Source organism: Trichosurus vulpecula, chromosome 9 (assembly GCF_011100635.1).
Source record: "Trichosurus vulpecula isolate mTriVul1 chromosome 9, mTriVul1.pri, whole genome shotgun sequence".
NCBI classification, from domain to species: Eukaryota; Metazoa; Chordata; class Mammalia; order Diprotodontia; family Phalangeridae; genus Trichosurus; species Trichosurus vulpecula.
The window spans coordinates 87,624,669-87,647,744 of record NC_050581.1 but is presented as its reverse complement, the minus strand read 5'-3'; positions in this window follow the sequence as shown (position 1 = coordinate 87,647,744).

Sequence of the window (23,076 nt, the reverse complement as noted above, 5' to 3'; positions counted from 1 at the left end):
AAGAAGAAGAACTAGGAAAATTCCTTGCTCTAAGTTCTCTTTTTCTTGTCTCTAAAAACCCAGTAATATTTCATCTCTACAAAGGATCCTACCCTCCTTTCACACACATAAACAAACCCTGCCACCACCATTTTGAATATGCCACCATGGTTAGCATCATCACCATTTGCTAGGGTATCATGACATGCTCTTTTCCTGAAGACTACGATTTCAAGAGACACCACTCCCCCCAACCCAGACTAAGATTTTCTCCAATAAATCACTCCATCTGGGTCCCTTCCTTAAAGTATTTAGCATAAATAGCTACAGCATTAAGGTTAACAAAGCAAATACTCGGCTCTGTCTTGTCATCATCTTTGGTGTCACATCACCATCTCTGAGGTCATGTCATCATCTGGTACACATGGCCTGAAGTACATGATGACTCTTCAGAGCACAGTCAGCCATTTCTTTTTCCAACTGTTTTTACAAATGCTTTAAGTTAAAAAAAAAAAAAAAGCTGTGCCAAGCACATTCCACCTTCATTTTCAAGCATGTGGGTTTTAAGGAAAACTTAATCCATACATTTCTGACTCATTTAGACTTAAATCACCATGATGTTAAAGCATGCAACTGTTCCCTGGCCAAGAAACTCGGGCCAACAGTGTAAATGAATTCCAACGGTGAAATGTTGAGGTTCGTTGTCTTTGAGAACATACCTTCCATAAAGTTGTTAATACTACTCAAAATCATAATGTCAAAGCTAGGTGGGACCTTAGGGATTGTCCAGTCCAATACCCTCATTTTAAAGATGAGAAAACTAAAGCAGAAAAGGAAAGTGACCGCTCCTTTCCTTCCTCCTTGGCACTTCTCACGTTCCCCCTTTAGTCATTGGTTAGCCATGCTGAACATCTGACCTTTTATCTTTCTACATCTGTCAAGGCTTCCATTCCATTCATTATTTCTGCTACTTTCTCCTAAACAAACCACACATCGGTGACATGCTTTGATTCCCCAACTAAACGTAGACTTTTCATGATCGTTTTACATAGGCCAGGAAGCCTAATTCTCTATTTCAGGGTGCAATGGCACCTCTATTTCCACCTAGAAACACTGATCATTTCCTTCACTGTCACAGAAGAGAGAGGTATTCAAGTCTGCAAAGGGAATACTCCCTTTTCAAAGTAGCAGGTAAATTTAGCAAAAAGAGCAATGATCTAGAAGTCCTAAGACTTGGATATTAAACCTAGCTCTCCAATTACACAGATATGTTAGTTACATTTGTAGTACTGCCTCTGAGCTATCCCCCCCATTCATACATGTGGATTGGATCTCCCCCTGTGGGATGACTAACACAGATTTAAGGTAGTCCATGTGTCCACACTCCTAAAACTATAGGTCATGAGCCCCACACAGTGAATTTACCTCGCCTCTAGTCAGCCAAACAACGTAATTAAATAAAGCAAAGGAAATTATTGCAAGGACTTAGTAAAAACAGTAGTAATAGGAAATCTCCCCCATAAATCTAAGTCACCCTCTCCCACAAATTCACTATGTCACAGGAAGAGTGGCCCCATACAAAGGTCAAAGTGGAAAACACATATGGCCAAGGTCCATATGAGCAGGAACTCAGGCTTCCAAAGCTCTTACTCACCTCAGTCTCATAGTCTTGACTAAATACTGGTCAATTCAGATTAGTTGTAATCACCCCCACCTCTAGCCTCAAGCTCAACTGAAGTAGTCTAGGTTACTTTGGAGTCCATATCCTATGATGAACAGGAGTCTTGACTCTAGAGGGAAGCCTGCCATATCCTGACTAGGATCTTAGCTCCAGATACCCTGCTTTCCCTCAACTCCTCTCTCTAACCAGACTCACCTCCAACATATGATTCATTATTGCTTAAAGTGGGGGGGAGCTGAAGAGAAAGAAATCTCCTCTCCCTTTTTGATGCACCCTAATGGAAGTGCTTCTTGTATCTCCCCAACCCACCACCAGCTCAAATCTAACAGAACTGACTTCTCTACTTCTAAACTTTAGTCCTTTTAAATGCCTAGTTAGTAAATTGAGAAAAGGGCTCTAGGACAGACCCTTTGTCTTTTTCCTACCCTAAACCAGACCCTTTCAGATGGAATTGGCCATTAAAGGTCTTAAAAGAGGCACTCCCAAAACATTCAGATTCCATTACACAAAATCTGTTACATCTCTTACAATCTATTACATCTCACTTGTCTGTGTTACTTGTCCCATATAATAGATATTTTTTGAGGTGGGGGAATCAAATATTAATTGTTAAGTTTTTCCTAATCACTCCCCTCAGCTAAATACAAACTCTGGGCTTCATCAATAAAATGAAAGGGTTGGACTAGATGAACACTAAGGTTCCCTCCAGCACTAAAATTTTATGATTCTGGGAGAAATGTAAATGTTAGAAGGAAAGCAAGAGATTTTAATCACTAGAATAGAAAGTCATATAATCTTCATCCCTGGAGATTAACTTTTTCAGGTCATATCATACTAAAGGATAATCTGATTCTCTGATAAGGCCATTGGCAGCTACTATCTTTCATAAGAGGATGTTGTGGTGAAAAGAACTTAAGAGAGGGGAAAAGCAGGGGAAAAAAATTGTTCAAGTAAAATACCATCCATTGAGAACCTGAATTATAGGTTTTCCCCCACTTTTCTTTGTAAACCCTGATTAGACTGTACTTCTCTCTAGTGTGTAGTAATAATAACTTATGAGTCCCCACAATTTTCATCCTCAAGTGAGTTCCAATGTACCTTCACCAACTCAAAGAATTGATTCTTTTCTTAGCAGGACAGGCATACAGTACCCTCAAACGAGCCCCTCAGTCTCAGTTATTTAAATAGTAGATTTCTCTTTCTGTATAAGATGAAGAAAGTCCTCAAAATCATCGTCCCAAGTGTGTACTTTGGAATAGCAACTGGGAGGCAGTGACATCAGCAATAGGTTGGAGGAAGGCAAGGAGAGTAGGAAGGAAGGGTGACCAGAAATTGGTGTCCAATGAAATCACCCCTCTATTCCTTACAGATTGCTTAAAATACTTTTAAATGAGCTCTAAAGAATGGCAATTTCCAATTCTACCTGGATTCTGGATCATATTCTGAAACTCCACCCCCAAGTTCCTACAATGAGAAAAAATTACAAACTCATCTTGAAAAGGGAAAAGACAGGCATAATGTATAAAACATTCATAGTGCTGAATTCTTATTACCTGAGGATAAATAGTGGTGGGAAAAAAGGCCCCTTGAAGTAAATCCACTTAAACTGGGGGCCAACATTTCATAGTAAATATTGAAAAAAAGATTTGCTTGGAACTTCATCTTAAAAATGAAGTTATAATTATAAAATAAGCTTATATTTCATCTTATTTTTCACAGAAGTTATGTTCAACTTGCAACTGTGTCATTTCTTAGAGTTAGCAAAGACTGGATCTAATGTTAATGTTTTGGGCATATTTTTTTCTGATAAAACTGCATGTTGACACAATATGACATTTTTCACTTCATATTTGACTTTTTTAGCACAATCAAACACGTGGTCATATTTGCCAAAACATTTGAAGCTTTCACCATTTAGCAAGACACTGACTGACAAAGGATTTAACATAATGGGTAGGATGGGAAGGAATATAGACTATTGTTAAGCAGGGAAATATGTTTGAGTGAGAAGTAATTTTATGTTTTCAGTCCAATAAGGAGTATTTCAATGTAATAATGACTTTGTTTCCCTGGACAACCCTGTAGAAAGGCAGCAAGATGTATTGAATATAGAGCCAAGCGTGAAGCAGGAAGTTCTGGGTTCAGATTTGACCCCTGACTCATACTGGCTGTCGTGACCCTGGGCAAGTCACTTAACCTCCGAGTGACTCTAAGCAACTCTCTAAGATCATAAATTTGAGAATACTTGTACCTTTGCTTTGGCAAGGGTAGTTTCCTCACACAGAGTTCCTTTTGCCAATGAAATAATACATCAAGAATGAAACAAAATGCCATCCTATAACCATGGGGACTCGGATTATGAATACTCAGATAATCAGGACCCTTCCTACGTTACACAAGAGGGTTAGAGTAGTCTAATTTAGCATTTCCCAGCCATAGACCTAACCTTTATGTTTTTATGTTGAGGAAGAGGAAGAGGACTCAAAGAATAACATTTTTTGTTGTTCTGTTTTTTAAAAAATTTATATTTTATTGTTTATTTAATACTTCTAGTTTTCAGCATTGATTTCCACAAGATTTTGAATTACAAATTTTCTCCCCATTTTTACCCTCGCCCCTACTCCAAGATGGCATATGATTGCCCAGTTTACCAGTCAGCCTTCCCTTCTGTCACCCTACTCCCCCTCCCCCATCCCCTTTTCACTTACTTCCTTGTAGGGCAGGATAGATTTCTATGCCCCATTGCCTTTATATCTTATTTCCCAATTGCATGAAAAAACAACTTTTTTTTGAACATCTGCTTTTAAAACTTTGAGTTCCAAATTTTCTCCCCTCTTCCCTCCCTACCCACCCTCCCTAAGAAGGCAAGCAATTCAACACAGGTCACACATGTGTCATTATGCAAAACCCTTCCACAATACTCATGTTGTGAAAGACTAACAATATTTTGCTCCCTCCTACCCTGTCCCAATTTATTCAATTTTCTCCCTTGACCCTGTCCCTTTGCCAAAGTGTTTGCTTTTGATTACCTCCTCCTCCTATCGGCCCTCTCTTCTATCATCCCCTCTTTTTTATCCCCTTCCTCCTTCTTTCCTGTGGGGTAAGATACCCAATTGAGTGTGTATGTTATTCCCTCCTCAGGTCAAATCCGATGAGAGCAAGATTCACTCATTCCCCCTCACCTTGAAAGTCCTCTATTTTATTGAAAATTCATATTTGGCCTTGGAGCATGATACTCAGTTTTGCTGGGTAGGTGATTCTTGGTTTAATCCTAGCACCATTGACCTCTGGAATATTATATTCCAAGCCATTTGATCCCTTAATGTAGAAGCTGCTAGATCTTGTGTTAACCTGATTGTGTTTCTACAATACTCAAATTGTTTCTTTCTGACTGCTTGCAATATTTTCTCCTTGATCTGGGAGCTCTGGAATTTGGCTGCAATATTCCTAGGAGTTTTCTTTTGGGGATCTTTTTCAGAAGCGATCAGTGGACTCTTTCAATTTCTATTTTGCCCTGTGGCTCTAGAATATCAGGGCAGTTTTCCTTGATAATTTCTTGAAAGATGATATCTAGGCTCTTTTTTTGATCATGACTTTCAGGTAGTCCAATAATTTTTAAATTATCTCTCCTGCATCTATTTTCCAGGTCAGTGGTTTTTCCAGTGAGGTAGTTCACATTGTCTTCCATTTTTTCATTCCTTTGGTTCTGTTTTATAACATCTTGATTTCTCATAAAGTCGCTAGCTTCCACTTGCTCCAATCTAATTTTTAAGGTAGTATTTTCTTCAGTGGTCTTTTGAACCTCCTTTTCCATTTGGGTAATTCTGCCTTTCAAGGCATTGTTCTCCTCATTGGCTTTTTGGAGCTCTTTTGCCATTTGGGTTAGTCTATTGTTTAAGGTGTTATTTTCTTCAGTATTTTTTTGGGTCTCCTTTAGCAAATCATTGACTTGTTTTTCATGGTTTTCTCACATCACACTCATTTCTCTTCCCAGTTTTTCCTCTACTTCTCTAACTTGCTTTTCCAAATCCTTTTTGAGCTCTTCCATGGTCTGCGACCAGTTTACCTTTTTGTTGGAGGCTTTTGATGTAGGCTCTTTGACTTTGTTGACTTCTTCTGGCTGTATGTTTTGGTCTTCTTTGTCACCAAAAAAAGATTACAAAGTCTGAGTCTGAATCTGAGACCATTTTCGCTGCCTGTTCGTGTTCCCAACCAACTACTTGACCCTTGAGCTTTTTGTCAGGATATGACTGCTGGTAGAGTAGAGAGTACTTTGTCCCGAGCTTGAGTGCTGCTTTTTTCAAAGCTACTTCTACACAGCAAACTCTGCCACACCAGTGCTCCTTATCCCCCAAGAACTGCCAGCCAGCATTGCGGCCCAGATCCAGGCAGGGCAAAGCAGGATTTGCACTCCCGCTCTAATCCACCACTTAATTCCTCTCACTGGGTGGGCCTGGGGCCAGAAGCAACTGCAGCTGTAGCTCTGGAAGCAGCCTCAGAGCTGAATCACCTCCACCGCTGGGGCGGTGCCTGACCACAAACTCCTTTCTCTCTGTCCCTGCAACTTTTTCCACTAGCCTGCTCTGTTGTCTTTGGTGTTTGTGGGTTGGAAAGTCTGGTAACTGCCACAGCTCAATGATTCAGGGCTCTATGGCCTGTTCTGCCTGGCTCCTGGTCTGGTTGGTCCTGGCACAGCCCACGCTGGGTTCTGCTCCGCTCCACTCCCAGCTCCGTGCAATAGACCCTTCCCAGCGACCATCCAGGGTGTCCTGGGCTGGAGCCCTGCTTTCCTCTGCTATTTCGTGGGTTCTGCCGCTCTCGAATTTGTTCAGAGCCATTTTTATAGGTGTTTGGAGGGACCTGGGGGAGAGCTTAAGCAAGTCCCTGCTTTCCAGCCACTATATTGGCTCTGCCCCAAAGAATAACTTCTTAACAAAAAGAGCTTTACAAGAGTAGAATGAACTTTCTTAGGGAGTCAGAGGTTCCCAATCACACAAGGTCTTTAAGGAGAGGCTAGGTGACTACTTGTTGGCTGTGTTAGAGGTCTTTCTTTTTAGCTACAGGCTAGATCAAATGGCCTTTGGGGTCTTAGAATTCTATAATACTGTGAAGTTATGGTATATGAGTGGGATGGAATACTATTGTGCTGTAAAAAAATGGTGAAGGGGATGGTTCAGAGAAACCTGTGAAGATCTATATGAATGGAAGAGGAGTGAAACGAACAGAACCAGGAGAACAATTTATATGAATACAACAAATTGGTTAAAAAAACTTGAAAGAATTAGAACTCTGATCAGTGTAATGACTAACCACGATTCCAGAGAACTAATGATAAAACATGCTACCCACCTCCTGACAGAGAGGTGAAGTACTCAGAGTACAGAATGAGATTTTTTTTAAACATGGCCAATGTGGAAATTTGTTTTGCTTGATTATTCGTGTTTGTAATAGGGTTTTTTCTTCTTTTTTTCTCAGTGGGGGAGGGGAGATATCAGAGAATTAAAGAAGAGATAGATTTGCACTCTTTGAAGAAAATTTTTTAAAAAAGAAAATCTATCATTCTATGGATGGTACAACTATCCCTATCCCTACCGTGGAGGCTGTAAGCCAAGTAAGAAGCAAGAGAGAAATCTACAGAAATGATGCTTCAGATCAACTAAGAAAGTTAGATTTCATTCTTAGGTTTGAGTCTGGATAGAAAGATAGAATCGTATAATTTTTGAGCTGAAAGTGCTCTTAAAAATTATCTAGTTCAGTCCCTTTGTTTTATAGGTAAAGAAACTTGCAATTCATAAAATGTTATAGATTTATAGTTAGAAGGGACTTTAAAAGGCAACAGAGTCCTAATTCCTTCATTTTACATGTAAGGGAACTGAGGTCCAGAGATGTTAATGATTTGCCCACAGTTACATGGAAAGTAAATAGCAAAACACAGATCTTTTAGATTTCCAAGTTAACACTCTTTCCACCTGATACCACAATTGAGCTCTGGTCTCCATTCGTCTAATTCTGTTGTGGGTCCATTTTATTGATCGCATATGCCTCATTTAGGGTTAGTTCCAATGATCTGTCACAATTATGAGTTCATGACTGATTATCACAAAAAGGCTATGAGGCGTACAAGCAAAAATGGCACTGGTGAATAAAGTCCGACAAAAATGTCAGAGACTGGGAGAGAAGGAAAGTGGCCATCACTTGAAAAGCTCACCCTAGAGCCTATGACAGTGGCTTTCTTACTTTGTTACTCTCAGGCAGCCATTCTTCAACAGCCCCTGAAATTTAGTTCATTATCATTAACCTTCTGGTTAAGGGACTATGTCTAAGTTATCTTTGCTAAAATTAGCTTAATGTATGTTACATGAAGGGGCAGCAAGGTGGCACAGCGGATAGAGTACATAGCCTGAAGCCAGCAAGACTCATCTTCCCGAGTTCAAATCTGTCTTCATATATTTACTACCTGTGTGACCCTGGGCAAGTCACTTAACCCTATTTGCCTCAGTTTCCTCATCTATAAAATGAGCTGGAGAAAGAAATGGCAAACAACTCAGAAAAAACCCAAATAGGGTCACAAAGAGTCGGACATGACTGAACAACAACTTTACCTGAGGCAGGTAACACTGACACACAAAGATAAGTTTACTAGATTAGCTAATTATCACCACCAAGGAATAGAAAGCCATATCAAAATGAGATATATGACAGGTTAATGGAGGAGAGGAAAGAGTATAAAAAAAATCAGAAAGATGGAGAATTTAGGTCAGTTCAGTTGGGGGCAGATTGTGACTATTCAGGACCTGGCCACTGGGGTCAAAAGAGCGACAAAATTGCAGAACAAGGTGCTAGGAAGAGAAATGTGGCCGCCAAGGACAAACTTCACTTACTTTGCCATTCATGGGATTATAAGCTTGGAGGTCTTTCTAGTAACCCCTCAAATCATACTAATTAAGCACTTGCAGTCAGTGTGATGGTATGAAAGAGACCTTAATGATGAGCCAATCCAACTTGCTCATTTCACAGACAAGGAAACAGGCTCAGAGAGGAAAAAGAGACTTGTCTACTGTCACACAGAGAATAATTAGATCAGCTGAGATTTGAACCTAGATCCTCCTACTCTAAATTCAGCATTCTCCAGTCATTCATACAGCAGCCATTTATTGGTCAATCCATAAGTATTTATTAGGTGCCTCATATGTGCCAGGAATTGGGCAAGGCCCTACGGATACAGGGACAAGGAATGAAACATTCTCTACCTGAAATGAGCTTAATGGGAGAGACAAGTGCGTATAAAAATAAATATAGCATGACTATATTTACTATGCTATATTTGTAAAATACAAATGTATACAAAGCAGTTAAATGCAAGATAGTTTGGAAATGAAGACAGGAGAATCAGGAAATGGTTTGTGCCAAAGATAGTGTTTGAGCTGTACTTATTAAGTGACTGCTGTGTTTGTGCATTGGGCTCATCAGTGAGGGAGATGCAAACATCCTTAAGAAAGAATCCCTTCCCTAGGCGTTAGGGAGCTAACAATCTAATAAGGAATATATCCATGGGCTACTCTGCCAACCCAAGGACTCAGAAGAGAGTGTTCATGTGAGTGAGAAATATTCTACATTGTTCTCTGATGCCATCCCTACCTATCCAACTCTACCTGACTTGCTCTAGAGATTCCCTCCCTTCGCCTGTTTCATTTAGGGGATTAAAGAAGATTCATTACATTTGAGAAATGTAATTGGAAAATGCTCTGGCTTCCTTGGAAATGGCTTTGCTGAAAATGAGCAGCTGAAATCACACCGCAGACATTGCACCAGGAGCTGCCAGCCCTGCAGAAGATGTTACAGCCACATCTGTTTCCAAACCAGAAGTAAATCAGACACAGCTGCAGCACCCCCTGGAGCTCCAGGGTAGGGATATTTGTTTGAGGCTGTCTTACAGCACTTAACACATTCCGCCTTGTATCACAGTTATACTCCAGAAAACTATGGTTTCATCTGTGTGTGTGAGTGGGGTCAAGGGAGAGGACAGAAGTATACAAAAAAAAAAACAAACTGTGATACTAGGCCATGAAAACTATTCTATGGGACTATACTACAGATGCCATGAGACAGGTATAAATGAGACTAGCTGACATTTAGGCAGTAGATTTGAAGTTTGCAAAGTGCCTAACAGGCATCTCATTCAATTCTCACAACAGTCTTTGGAGAAAGGTGTTATGGGTATTATGTGGTTTAGTCATTTTTCAATCGTGTCTGATTCTTTATGACTCCATTTGAGGTTTTCTTGGCAAAGAAACTGGAGTGGTTTGCCATTTCCTTCTCCAGTTCATTTTATAGATGAGGAACTAAGGCAAACAGGGTTAAGTGACTTGACCAGGATCACACAGGTAGTAAGTCTCTGAAGACAGATTTGAACTCAGGAAGATGAGTCTTCCTGACTTCAGGCCCAGCACTCTATCCACTGCACCACATAACTGCCTATGGGTATTATGATCCCTGTCTTTTAGATGGGGAAATTGAAGCTCAGAGGGGTTAAGTCCCCAAAGTGCCTTCTAGCTTTAAATTTATGATGCTATGATCTTATGATTATATAATATTAATAATACCTAACTCTTATGTAACACTTCAAGTTGAGTAAGCGAGGTGGCATAGTGGATAGAAGGCTGAACCTGGAGTCAGAAGGATCTGAGTTCAAACTTGGCCTCCAGCCTCAGACATTTACTAGCTGTGTGACCCTGGGCAAGTCACTTGGCCTCTGTTTGCCTCAGTTTCCTTATCTGTAAAATGGGCTGAATAATAGCACGTCCCTCCTAGGTAGGGGGATCAAATAAAATAATACTTGTAGAGCGCATGCCTGGTGTATTGGAGGTACCACATCAGTGTTAGCTATTACTATTCTTATTAGGATTATTAAGTTTTGCAAAGCATCTTACAAAGATTATCTCACAATATTCTCACAACAACCCTGGGATGTAGTTATTATCCTCATCTTATGGGTGAGGAAACTGAGGCAAACAGGGTTAAGGCACTTGCTCAGTGTCACACAGCCAGTAAGTGTCTGAGGCTGGATTTAAACTCAGGTCTTCCTGACTCCAAGTCTAGCACTCTACCTAGTATTTATTGTGCCTATTGTGAGAAAGAGAGAGAGAAAGAGAGAGAGAGAGAGAGAGAGAGAGAGAGAGAGAGAGAGAGAGAGAGAGACATATATACATATGTATATATGCACATATATAGATATATATGTGCATATATATGGCAAGGATAAGAAGCAAGATTTGAACTCACATTAGTACTAGCAGCAGGTACAAGGCCCTTTCCACTACATGGTACTTTAGTACAGAGGAGGAAGAAATCATATCTAGCTGAGGAAAGCAGGAAAGGTTTCATGAAAGTAGTGACATTTGAACTGAACCATTAAGAACAGGCATCATTTTGACAGAGTATTATTTGAATGGGTATGGAGGTGAGTAGGGAGAATAGTTGGAGTAGGGATAGCACGCAAGGAAGAGGCAACAAAATAAACAAAGGCACAAAGCTGGTACCAGAGGAGGAAGGTGAGGTTTGATATGGTGTCAAAAGAACTAGGGGTCTTCTATGCATCAAAGATAGGTCAACGGTGCCATTTAGCAGATAACGTGAACTTAGGTTGCATTATTTGTTCTCAACACCCAGAACCAGGGAGCTAATATTCCTGTTGTTCTCTGCCCTAGTCGGATCATGTCTAGATAATTAAATTCAATTTGGGGTGACCTGTTAAGAACAACAAAAAACTGAAATATATTTAGAGGAGGACAGCTAGGATAGGAAGGGTAATGGAAGCATGCTCCAAATGGAACAACTAAAGAAACTGGGAATGTTTGGCCTGAAAAAGAGAAAACTTGAGGGGATCATGATAGCTGTCCCCCATTGTTTGAAGGGTTGTCATGGGGCAGAGGGATTAGGTTGGTTCTATCCGCCCCTAGAAGAGAAAAGTAGAAATTACTGAAGAACAAGAAAACAAAGTCCTCATTGCCATGTTCCTTGAAGCTATCAAATGGTTCAACCAGATGTGGTTTTATTAGTGGAAATGATGTTAAGGAAGGTCCACTACCATCTGCCCTGGCATTGAACCCAAGAACCACTGGGCCTTTCCATCTGACTTGCAGCTGAAACCTTCCCCTGTGTGTTGTCTCTCCCTATTAGAATGTAAGCCTTTGGGGAATAATAAAATTAGTCAGCATTATGTAGTGCCTATTGTTAGAGAGAGCATTATCTAGCAAAATTAGTCAGCATTATCTAGTGCTATAAAGTTTGCAATGTACTATGTATGTGTACACATGCATACATATGTTATATATGTGTAATTTGATCCTCACAAGAATCCTGTGAGGTAAATACAATTATCCCTTCTTGGATCACTGCCTTGTTGTGGCAGAAGGGCTTGTGCAGCTCAATGAAACTATGAGCTAGGCCATACAGGGTTACCCAAGGCAGATGGGTCACAGCAGAGAGTTCCAAAAAAAGGTGATCTACTAGAGGAGGAAATGGCAAACCAGTCCAGATCTTTGACAAGAAAACCTCATGGACGGTATTAGAATGCATGACATCAGAAGATGAGCCCCTCATGGAGAGGGCCTGGCATGCTGTGGTCCACAGGGTCACAAAGAGTCAGACACAACAACTGAACAACAACAACAAAAGTGGTATCGTGCTACCACCCTCATGTTACAGATGAGGAAATTGAGGCTGAGAGAGGTTAAGTGACTCGTCCTGGGTCACACAGCTGGTAAGTGTGTAAGGCAGGATTTCAATTCAAATCTTTTGGACTTCCAGTCCAAAAGACTCTATCCACTATACCACCTAGGTGCCTTTCAAGAGCAGAGATTATGTTATTTTTATTTGCTTCCCATATTCTTAGCATAGTATTTTTCATATATAGCAAATGTGTAATAAAGGTTCTTTTATTCATTTTTTTGAAACTACAGAGAGCCAGATTTAGGCCTGAAGTAAGAACAAACACCTTAACAATTGTGGTTGTCCCAAAGTCTTGCCTTGAGAGATAATGGGGTTCCACTCATCACAGGTCTTTCAGTGGACATTGGATGATTTTGTTGAAAACGTATTAAAGAGGACTCCCGTTCACTTATGATTTGGACTACGTGGCCTCTGAGGGTCCACCCCCAACCAAATCTCAAGATTCTAGAGTCCAGTAAAAAGCATGCTTGGGGAGCCACAAGGAGTCCAATTTAGCTGGAACATATGGCAGGTATGAAACAAGATGATTTTTTGCTAGACTAGCCTTCCTTTAGAGATGAAGTATGGACCTCTTTCCCATCCTGTGGAATCCATCTGGTCATGGTTTTAAGGAAAGATCTCCCCAAACTCAAGTTGGACTCTGGCAGGGAAGTAACACCTGGCTTTTAATGGTCTACAGTGGTTAGGAGTTTTGCTTTTAAAGTGGCAGGACACACATGTTACACACACACGGTGTGCCTGTCAACATTAAAATACCCCAAATTTCTGTCATGAGATTTATACTATTTCCTGCTTCTAGTTGAACCACAAATGCAGCTGTAAGAACAGATTTTTCTCCTCCTGTGGCATCTTGTTACTCCACTCCTGGCAGGCAGGCTGGTGTGTAGAAAGGAAAAGAGGAGGTACAGAATTACAATTCCATACAAATAAGTTTGGTATAAATGGGGTTCCCAAGATAGTTATGGATCCCATGAAAACTAGTCAAAAGCTAGAAAGGGGGAAATTGGATGGGGTGCAATGGAGCTTTCAAAGGGGAGGGTGATCTAGGAAAAAGGAGGCAAGGTGGTACAGTGGGAAGAACCCTCCCTCTGGAGTCAGAAAACGCAGGTTCAAATCCCAGCTCTGATGTGGTGTGTAACCTGTGTGACCTTTGCCAAATCACTCAGCCTCCTTTGAGAGCTCAGTTTCCTCATCTGTAAAGTGAATGGATTGGATCAGATGTGGCCTCTCGGGTCACTTTCAACTCTCATTCTATGGTCTTATAAAAGGGAGGCAATTGCCTCGGATGCCCCAGGGGAGGGGGGGAAGCTGAGTAGAAAACTCCACATTGGAGTTGGAAGGCAGAGACTCCGGCATCTTGATGGCTCTTCTCTCTTAGCTAAGGAGGATGGTCATTCTGTCTATAGAAATAAGCAAGGCAAGGAGCTCCCAGCCACAGCACTCACTCCAAGAGACCAGGGCTAGCTCCTAGGATTCTTAGTCCATTTCTTCCTACCAGATACTGAACAAGAACCCCAGGCACCTATGAGCTGCTATAGGCTGCAAAAAGGCCCTGTGATATAAATGGGGAAAACCCCATCTGAGAGGATTGATCTACGGGTAAGGTTCTTCATGAGGTACTGAACGGACATCCCAGATTCTCCTTCCCAAGCCTATCCTGCCTAACAAGATGTCGTGAGTTTCTTTCTTCCCTGAGCTGGTAATTTTTCCCCCTTTGGAGTTTTGTGTTCAGAGGTAAGATTGCCACCTACAGGTCCTTACATGACATGAGCATTTTAAGAGGGTTCCACACAAAATCTTTCTCTGTGAGAAGACCAATATGGCAAAATGAGTAGAAAATCAGCAAATTTTCAGTATGTGTGACTATGAGTGTGAGAATGAAGGTATCAAAAACTGTCAGAGTTTGTTCTCCATGCCCTAATATCCTTCTTCTGCTAACTACACCGCCTGAGTAATATTCTAACATACTCCTAGACTTGGAGTCAAGAAGACCCAGGTTCAAATTTTGCCTGTTGTACTTTCTACCTGTGTAACGATCAAATAACCTCTCTGTGCCTCATTTCCATGTCTATAAAAATTTGGCAGCCACCAACAGAGGTGGGATTCCCCTCACAGGGCTGTCATGAACTCAAATGACAGAAAACATTTCAAGCGTTTTCACAAAGTACTATATAAAGTGGCTATTGATGCTGGGAGGAGGAAGAAGGGGATGGCAATGATGTGATTGGAGTGATGAAGTGGCTGGAGGACTGGACTCAAGAGTCCAGAAACCCTGAATGCAAATCCTCCTTCAGATACTTATTAGCTGTGTGACCCTGGGCAAGTCACTTACTTGCTTTACCTAAGTTTCCTTATCTGCTAAAAAAAAAAAAAACAGAGAATATTATGAGCACCTATTTCATAGAATTCTTGTGAGGACCACATGAAATCATATATGTAAAGCACTTTGCAGACTTTAAAGGACTATTATACATATAAATTACTATGGTGATGATGTCACTCAAATCTTCAGTGGCTCCCTAATGTCTTTGTTGTTGTTCGGTGGTTTCATTGCCTACTGAATGAATGAATTCCTAATTCTAACATTCAAGGGCCCTTGCAATCTCGCCCCAACATACCTGGCCAGGCATATCTCATACTACTCACTCTCATATATTCTACATTGAGGCCAAAGGAACTCTTCTCCATCCCTCATTTCCATCCTGCCCTTTTCTGTATATTTATTCATACCATCTCCATGCCTTGAATGGATTTTATATGCTTGAATCCCTCTCTTCGTTAAAAGCCTACACAACTGAATTCTTCCCTTTATTCAGGGCCTAATTGTGATGCTACCTCTTCCACGAAGCTTTCCCTGACCCTCTGAGGTAGGACACAGTAGAAAGAACACTGAATTTAGAGTCTAAGGACTTGCACTCTGCTAATCCCAGCCCTACTGCTCACTACTTTTATGACCTTGGATAAGTCACCCTCTCTGGGCCTCAATTTATTCAACTTAAAAGGAAGGGGATCATCTCCAGAGTCAAATATACACTCCTATGATTGTGCCCTCTTCCTCAACTCACATACCACTTTCCCTGGACCTCACCTTTGCACTTATCTCATCCTCCCATATGTTGGAGTTGGGTGTATATTTGTCAGATCTAGGACCAGCAATCTGGGCCCCGAGGATAAGCTTCACAAACTGCACCCTTAATTCTACTCAAAATTTTAATACAAGCTCTCCTGAAGTAGGAGTGACCTAGGAACACAAGACTGCATGGGATATAACAAGATTGATGTTGGAGAGCCCAGTTTCTGGGGCACAGGGAGCACAGCCAATTTTAACTAAATACTCTTGCTAAGTGTTAAGCTCATGTGTCTCTGTGTAGCGAATGAGTAGAAGTCTCATCAGCATGAAACAGCAGTGCCCTGGTGTGAAAAGTCTGGTCACCTTACTTAGTTACTGCTCAAGTAGATGTATATCCTTTCCATCACTGTGTAATCTTGTAGATTCCTTGAAAGCAGGACTTAAGAGTGCCTAGCACAGGGCCTTGGATATAGCAGCTATTTAAATGTTTGCTGAATTGGATGGAATACTAGGGTCACCAAATATTTGTTGAATAGATAAGTGAACATAACACGAAGGCAGAGTCCATAAGCAATCAATTAAGCTGCAGCAATAGATCTAAACCTTACCTGCTAACTCTTGCATCCAGTTGCTATGGCCCTAAACCCCTCTTTCCTCTCTCTCCCCTTTTATAGGATCCTTAGTACAGCAAAGCATGCCCGATATCCTCTCTTTCCATCCCCTCAGGCACTTCACTAGAAGCCTCTCCCTCCAATGATGGCCTCAACACTTCCAATAATTTTTTTTTTAATTCTCCTTTCAGAAAGGCTAAAGACATAGTTCAGTGAAAAGAATACAGAACTTAAAGTCACAGAAGCTGAATTCAAATCCAGCTCTGTCACGTCATTAAAGCTCCCGGGGCCACAGTTTCTTCCTCCCCTACAAAATGAGAATGTTGAATTAGAGGACCAGGAAGAGAATAAGAGAGAAAGTGGGAACTAAGAGAGAAAGGAAAAAGAGGGAAAGAGGAAAATGTGGAAGGAGGGAGGGAAGGAGTAAGAAAGGAAAGAAAAATGGGGGGAGAAAAGGAAAGGAGGGGAGAAAACAAGCATTTGCTAAGCATCTATGTGCCAGATGCCCTGCTAAGCACTTTACGAAGTTTCTCATTTGCTTCTCACAACAGCCCTGTGAAGTAGGTGCTACGATTACCCCCATTTTATAGTTAAGAAAACTGCGGCAGACAGCAGTTAAGTGATAAGTACCTAGGGTCAAATAACTAGTAAGTGTCTGAGGCTGGGTTTTAGTTCAGTTCTTTCTAACTCCAGGCCCACCATTCTATCCACCTCACCATCCAGCTGCCTCTTCTGGTCCTTGAGCTATGATCCTATTGCCCTGACACTCAGGCACCAATAACTTCCTATGTTTCGCCTTCTAGTAGCACATAGATTCTGAATCAAGAACTCCCAGGAAAGGGGAATGATCTTAACACAAGGAAATAAATATCCAGTGGTAAAATTTCAGGTGCTGTTGTAGCTGGGTATTTAAAAAAGGACCGTAGGACCCCTTATTTGTGACCCTCAAAATCACACCATGTATATCTCTTCTTTACATGGGTTGGGGAGAAGAAGGTAGAGAGAGAAGGAGATGAGGGGCAATGAGGAAGGGAAAGAGAGCAGGAAGGGGAGGGAAATGGAAGAGAAGACTACAGATAGCTACAGTTTGGTAGAAAGAGTGCTGTATTTGGAGTCAGAAGACTTGGAGCTAAACTCCAGCTCTGTGGCCTCCTATCTCCAAACATGGATGGCCTTCGTTTTATCAACTTTAAGACAGAGCAAGACGGACTAGAGCCTCATGCAGCTCTAAAATTCTCTGATCCTATATCCAAAATACATATTTGACTCAAATGCCCTTTCCCGGTAAATGTTTCTTCCAAAGGTCAAAATTTCATAGGGGACCAAAATAGCAACTTCCAAGTAAGTCAGCCAGCTAGAAAGGCCTTCCCTGCATTTCAGGTAGATTTCTCCTAAGTGGTTGCAACTCAAATTAACTTCATTAACACCAGGTTGTCAGGCTAATTAGCCACTTTCCTGCTCCTGTCAGTGACATCTTGATTTAAACCCCTTCCCTCCCAGAAGCTCTTCCAAGGGTGCTAAGAAGAACTGCAGGGGCAGAGTAGGGGTGACCACAGGCTCCCACTACAGCCATGATCAGCTTCTCTGCATATATAGAGAATGACCAAGATGGCACATGCGAAGAAAAATATTTGATAGAAATGGTTCAAAGTGCAAAAGAGGTTGAGGGGGAAACAGAACCTCATAATCACAAGGCCTGATGCTTTTTTCCCTTTTATTAGTCTTGAGTATGAAGTACGTTTTCCTGGCTCTGCAAGCAATGCCAACATATTAGAGACATAGGGATATTTTTAGCAGCACCATATTATTGCTGACCCTGTGTGGGTGCTGCTTTGAATCATTTGGTGCCTTGCACTGGTGATTGGCTCAACACAATAGGCAGCAGCCACTGGCTAGATAAACAGGCAGTTTCCTGAATTGTGCAGCAAAATAATCAAACCAGAGCATTATCAGAGATTCCATCACTGTGTACATATTTATCTTCTCCAGACCCAGGCAGTGTGTGCCTGTCTTGGTTTCTATCTCCCTGAATTACCCCGGCTTTGTTTCATTCCCTTCCTTAAAATCCCCTGAAGTATTCTTTTCTCCCCAATGAAGTAAGCGTGGGCTATCTCAACAACTGTAGTTCTATTGCAGGGAGGAGGGAGAAATATTGAGTCGAGGAGATCAGGCCTATGTCCTGTGGATATACTGACTCCCCAGAAATTGGACAGCCCACTTCGAAATCCACTTCATAGGAAAACTAGAAGGGTAAAAGCCTGGTAGGATATAGCCCTTTATATTCAAAGATAAGATTGGGCATAGAATTATTGAGCAAGTGAGCGTGACCGAATGCAGTGACCTATACTCCTATGCCTCAAGTCTATTTGGAGTCTGTCCTTTCAACAGAAATTGTGGTAACCACTCTAGTTTACCACCCATGGTGGGACGCAGATTAGACTGGAGGGAGAAGCATAGAATTATAGGATCATATACTGGAAGGACCCTTAGTGGTCCCCAAGTCCAACCAGAAGAAGAAACTGAGCCATGGAGAAGTCAAAAACTTCCCCAAGGTAGCTGGGGTCCAAACCCCAGGCCCTCTGATTCCAAAATCAGTGCTCTTTTCACAGGGCCAAGGAGCCTCCCAAATCATTAGGAATGATTCAGAGGAGGGAAGGGGAAAGTTTTGTTCAAAATGCCTAGCAAGGAAAGTTGGTTCATTTATTTTATGAGCTATAAAGGACCTGAGGGTTCACACAATCCCAGCCCTTCATTTTACAGATGAGGCAATAAAAACAAAATAAGGACTATGATGGCTCCCATTTCTAATCACGTTAAAGTTTACAGTGTGCTTTCTTTTCAACAGCTCTGTGACATAGATGGGGAAAGCCCTATGATTCTCATCTTACAAAGGTGGAAACTGAGCATCAAGGAAACATGGGGCTTGAACTCCCAGCTCGTGAGTCCAAGCCCAATTTCCTTTCCATTCTCTGACTTAGGATAAGCAAGTTCTAGTCTAATAGTTTATTTGTAAGTCAGTTATTTGGTACATGAAATGCATTTGTCATTAAAATAATTTTCAGGCTCCAAGATCAGTCTACAAAAACCTATTTAATCTATAATAAAGTGAGAGGCAGCTGGCATAGTGGATAAAGGATGGGGCTTGGAGTCAAAAGGGCTAGGGTTCCAGGCATACTCCTGATGCAAGCTGGCTATGTGAGCACCAGCAAATCTCTCCAGCTCTCAGTGCCTCAGGCATCTCTCTCAGACTAACCACAGCAGAGCAGATTTGCCTCCAGAAAGGGAGTTTTAAGTACCAACCCAAACAAACAAATAAAACAGAGCTAAGAGGTAAAATGAGGTAAGGAAAAGAGTACCCGGTTTAGAAACACAAAAACAGTGTTCTGGTGTTGGCCCTGCCCTACTTAGGCTATAACCTTGGGCAAATCTCGTCACTTTTCGTGACACATTTTACCTTACGTTGAAATGATGGGGTTGGAGTAGGTGACCTAAAGTCACCTCCACCACCACCTAAGGTCTAGCTCCAACAGAATACGAATCTAGAAATATCACATTATGAACTACTCTAGATTCTAACCACCATCTATCACATTATTTCTATGGGAACAGGTTTTCTCTGATACAACAAGAAGCATTAATTAAGCACTTACTGTGTGCCAAGCACTGTGCTAAGTACTGGAAACACAAAGAAAGGCACAAACAGTCCCTGCCCCTAAGGAGCTCACAGTCCTGTGAGGGAGGCAAGGAACAACTACATACATACAAGCTATATACAGTGTAGATGGAAGATATTCTCCAAGGGATTTCCCTAGAGAATTCCCCCTAGAATTGAGGGATCAGGGAAAAGCCTTTTAGAGAAGGTGGGAATTGAACTGAAATTTAAGGGAAGCCAGGAGGCAAAGATAAGGAGGGAGTGAATATTACAGGCAAAGGAGATAACCAGTGAAAAGATACCAAGTCTGGAGACTGAGATGTGCCTAGGTCTCAGACATAGTAAGGAGTAAAGTATAAGAATCCTGGAAAGGCAGGAAGAGGCAGGTTGTGAAGAAGTTTAAAAACTAAAGAAAAGACTTTAGATTTGATTCTGGAGGTAATAGGGAGTCATGGGGTTTACTGGAGCAGGGGGGTGAAGTGATTAGGCCTGAGCTTTGGGAAGACCACTTTGGCAGCTTAATAGAGGATGGTCCAGAGTGGGGACAGACTTGAGGCAAAGAGTTCAACTAGAAGGCTCTTGCCACAATACAGGAATCAAAGGATAAGGGTCTGCACTCAGGCATCCATGTCAGAGGAGAAAAGGTGAGTTACACAAAAGACATTGCAAAGTAGAATTGACAGGACTTATTGATAAATTAGACAAGGGGGGAGATGGGGGGAGGTAATTCCAAGTAAGAAGTCAATGATGACACTGAGACTGTGAGCCTGGATGATTGGTGCCTAATAGATTAATAGGGAAAAGGGGATGTTTTGAGGGAGAAAATGATGTGTTCAGTTTGGGACATGTTGAGATTAAGATCTGATTCAAGATAGGTAGAGGTGTGAGGTCGAGAATGGGGTTAAGGCTAGATAAATTGATCTGGACACCATGTACATAAAGATAATGATTGAATCGATTGAAGTTGATGAGATCATCAAACAATATAGAAAGAGAAGAGATGGCCCGGGACAGAAACACTGGGGGAAACCCATCGTTAGTAGGCATGGCATGGAGATCCAGTAAAGGAGATCGAGGAGTCATCAGACCTAGGAGGAGAACCTGTGGCTAGCACGTAGTAGTTACTCAATAAATGTTTACTGGATTGAATTGAAATGAACCAAGAGAAAACAATATCATAAAAATCTAAAGAGAAGAGAGTATAAAAGAGATATAAAGATCAACATTGTCAAAAGCTGCCTACCAATGGAGAATGACAAGAGTGAGAAAAGGCCACCAGACTTGGCAACAAAGAGATCACTGGTTACTTTGGAGACAGTAGTTTCAGTTGAATGATGAGGGTGAAGGGAAGAGTATGGCCTTGTGTATACCTCTCTCCTGCTGTTCTCTCCCCAGGTAGCCACATAGTTCATGGTAAAGAGAGAATGAGGAATTCTCATTCTCCCTCCAAATTATAGCAGGAGTTTGCATTTCCATAGTTAGATTAACAAACCCTTTTCCTCATGACCACCATGAGAGGCAGGTTGTACCTTTTGACAGATGAGGAAATTGAGATTGAAAGAGATCAAATTAACTTGACCAAAGCTACAAAGTTTACGAATGGCAGACCACAAAAGCACCACTTTGAATATTTTGGCATATATGAAGCATCGAGGTGGCACAGTGATTAGACATGGAGTTGGGAAAAACTAAGTTCAAGTCTTCGCTCAGATACTTAGCTGTGTGACCCTGGGCAAATCCTTTAGCTTAGCCTTATCTCTGTCTCAGTTTCCTCATCTGTAAAAACGAGGATAATAATAGCACATATCACTTAGAGTTCTGAGGATCAAACAAAATAGCAAATATGAAGTGCTTTGCAAACCTTAAAGCGCCATGTAAGTGCTGGCTACTATTACATTTTGAAAGACTATTTCTTGATTTCTGAGGCTCCATTGGAAGTCTACCTCTCCACCAAACAAAGCTCAGGGAGGCCCTTCCAATATATGGAACTTGGTCCATCAGGTGTTTCTAAGTTTCAGAGTGGAAGAGAGGGAAAACAGAAAGAAAATTAATCCTTAATAATAAGGGCCATTGTAATTCCAGAGTTGGAACTATCCTGAACACTTCAAAGACTTTTCTCCTACAGAAGTCTATGGTCAGGATTAATGGAATGCATGCCCTCTTCTTGAACCAGCTCAGCCTCTGGGTCGCTGCCCTGGCAGAGGTGGAAACCACACCACAGTGGGAATGAAAGAAGAGAAAAGAAAGAAGGGCAAGGCAACCCCAAACCCAACAATCCATGTTGTTTTAATTTTCAAAAAAGCCCTTTTAAATACTGGAGACCAGAATAGCTGAGGGGGCTATTGTAAAGTGGGCTGGAAGGCAGCCAAAGTATCTAGTTGCAACTAGCCATTACGAAGGACCAAATGTAGATAATCTTCCTCCTGGGACCAAAAAAAGCCACATGGACTTTTCATTTTGTGCTTCCCATCTGTATGAGGAATACAGGCTAATTGGGAAAGAAAAGTTTTAGAAACATGAGGAAACAAGTTCATGGTTATAAGAGACAGTGTGAGAAACTGGGTTAAGACCCTGGTAGAGTCTGCTGGGTTCTGGAAGACCTGGATTCAAATCTTTCTTTCACATATACTAGCTGTGTGACTAAGTCACTTAAGTTAAGGGAAGTTGCCTATCTACATGATCAATGGAGGAAGTTTCCATGCTAGAAGTTCCTTACACTGATGAAATCGTAGTTCCATACAGAAATACAAATATGAGAGGCACTATGGTATAGTGGTAAATGTGGCTTTGGAATCAAGAGACCTGTATTCAATCCCCGTAATAAACTTATGAGTTGTGGGACCTTGGATAAATCATATTATTTCTCTGATGGTCAATTTTCTCATCTATAAGATGGAGATAATACTCTGTCCATTACCTACCTGTTTTGTGAACCTATATTATTGGTGTTAGAGCCACTTTAGCAAGACCAAGAAAACCATTTCTTTGGAGGCACAAGTTTGAAGTAACCACCAAGTTTCCTTTTGATTCTGCTCAAGCAATTAATCAAAAAGTATTTATTAAATGCTTAGTCTGTGGTGAAGTTCTGGGAATACAAAGAAAAGGGAAAACAACCCCTGCCTTCAAGAAGTTCAGCCTCAGCTTTTGACAATATTAATCAGCATCTCCTGGATTCTCTCTGCTTTCTGAGGTTTCATGATACAGTTCTCCCTTGGTTCTCCTCCCTCTTGTCCGATGCTTCCTGGGTCTCATTTGCTGGATATTCCTCCAGATCATGCTTACTAAGTATGAACATTCCGCACAGCTTAGTCCTGGGCTTTCTTCTTTTCTCCTGATTCACTTGGTCATCTCG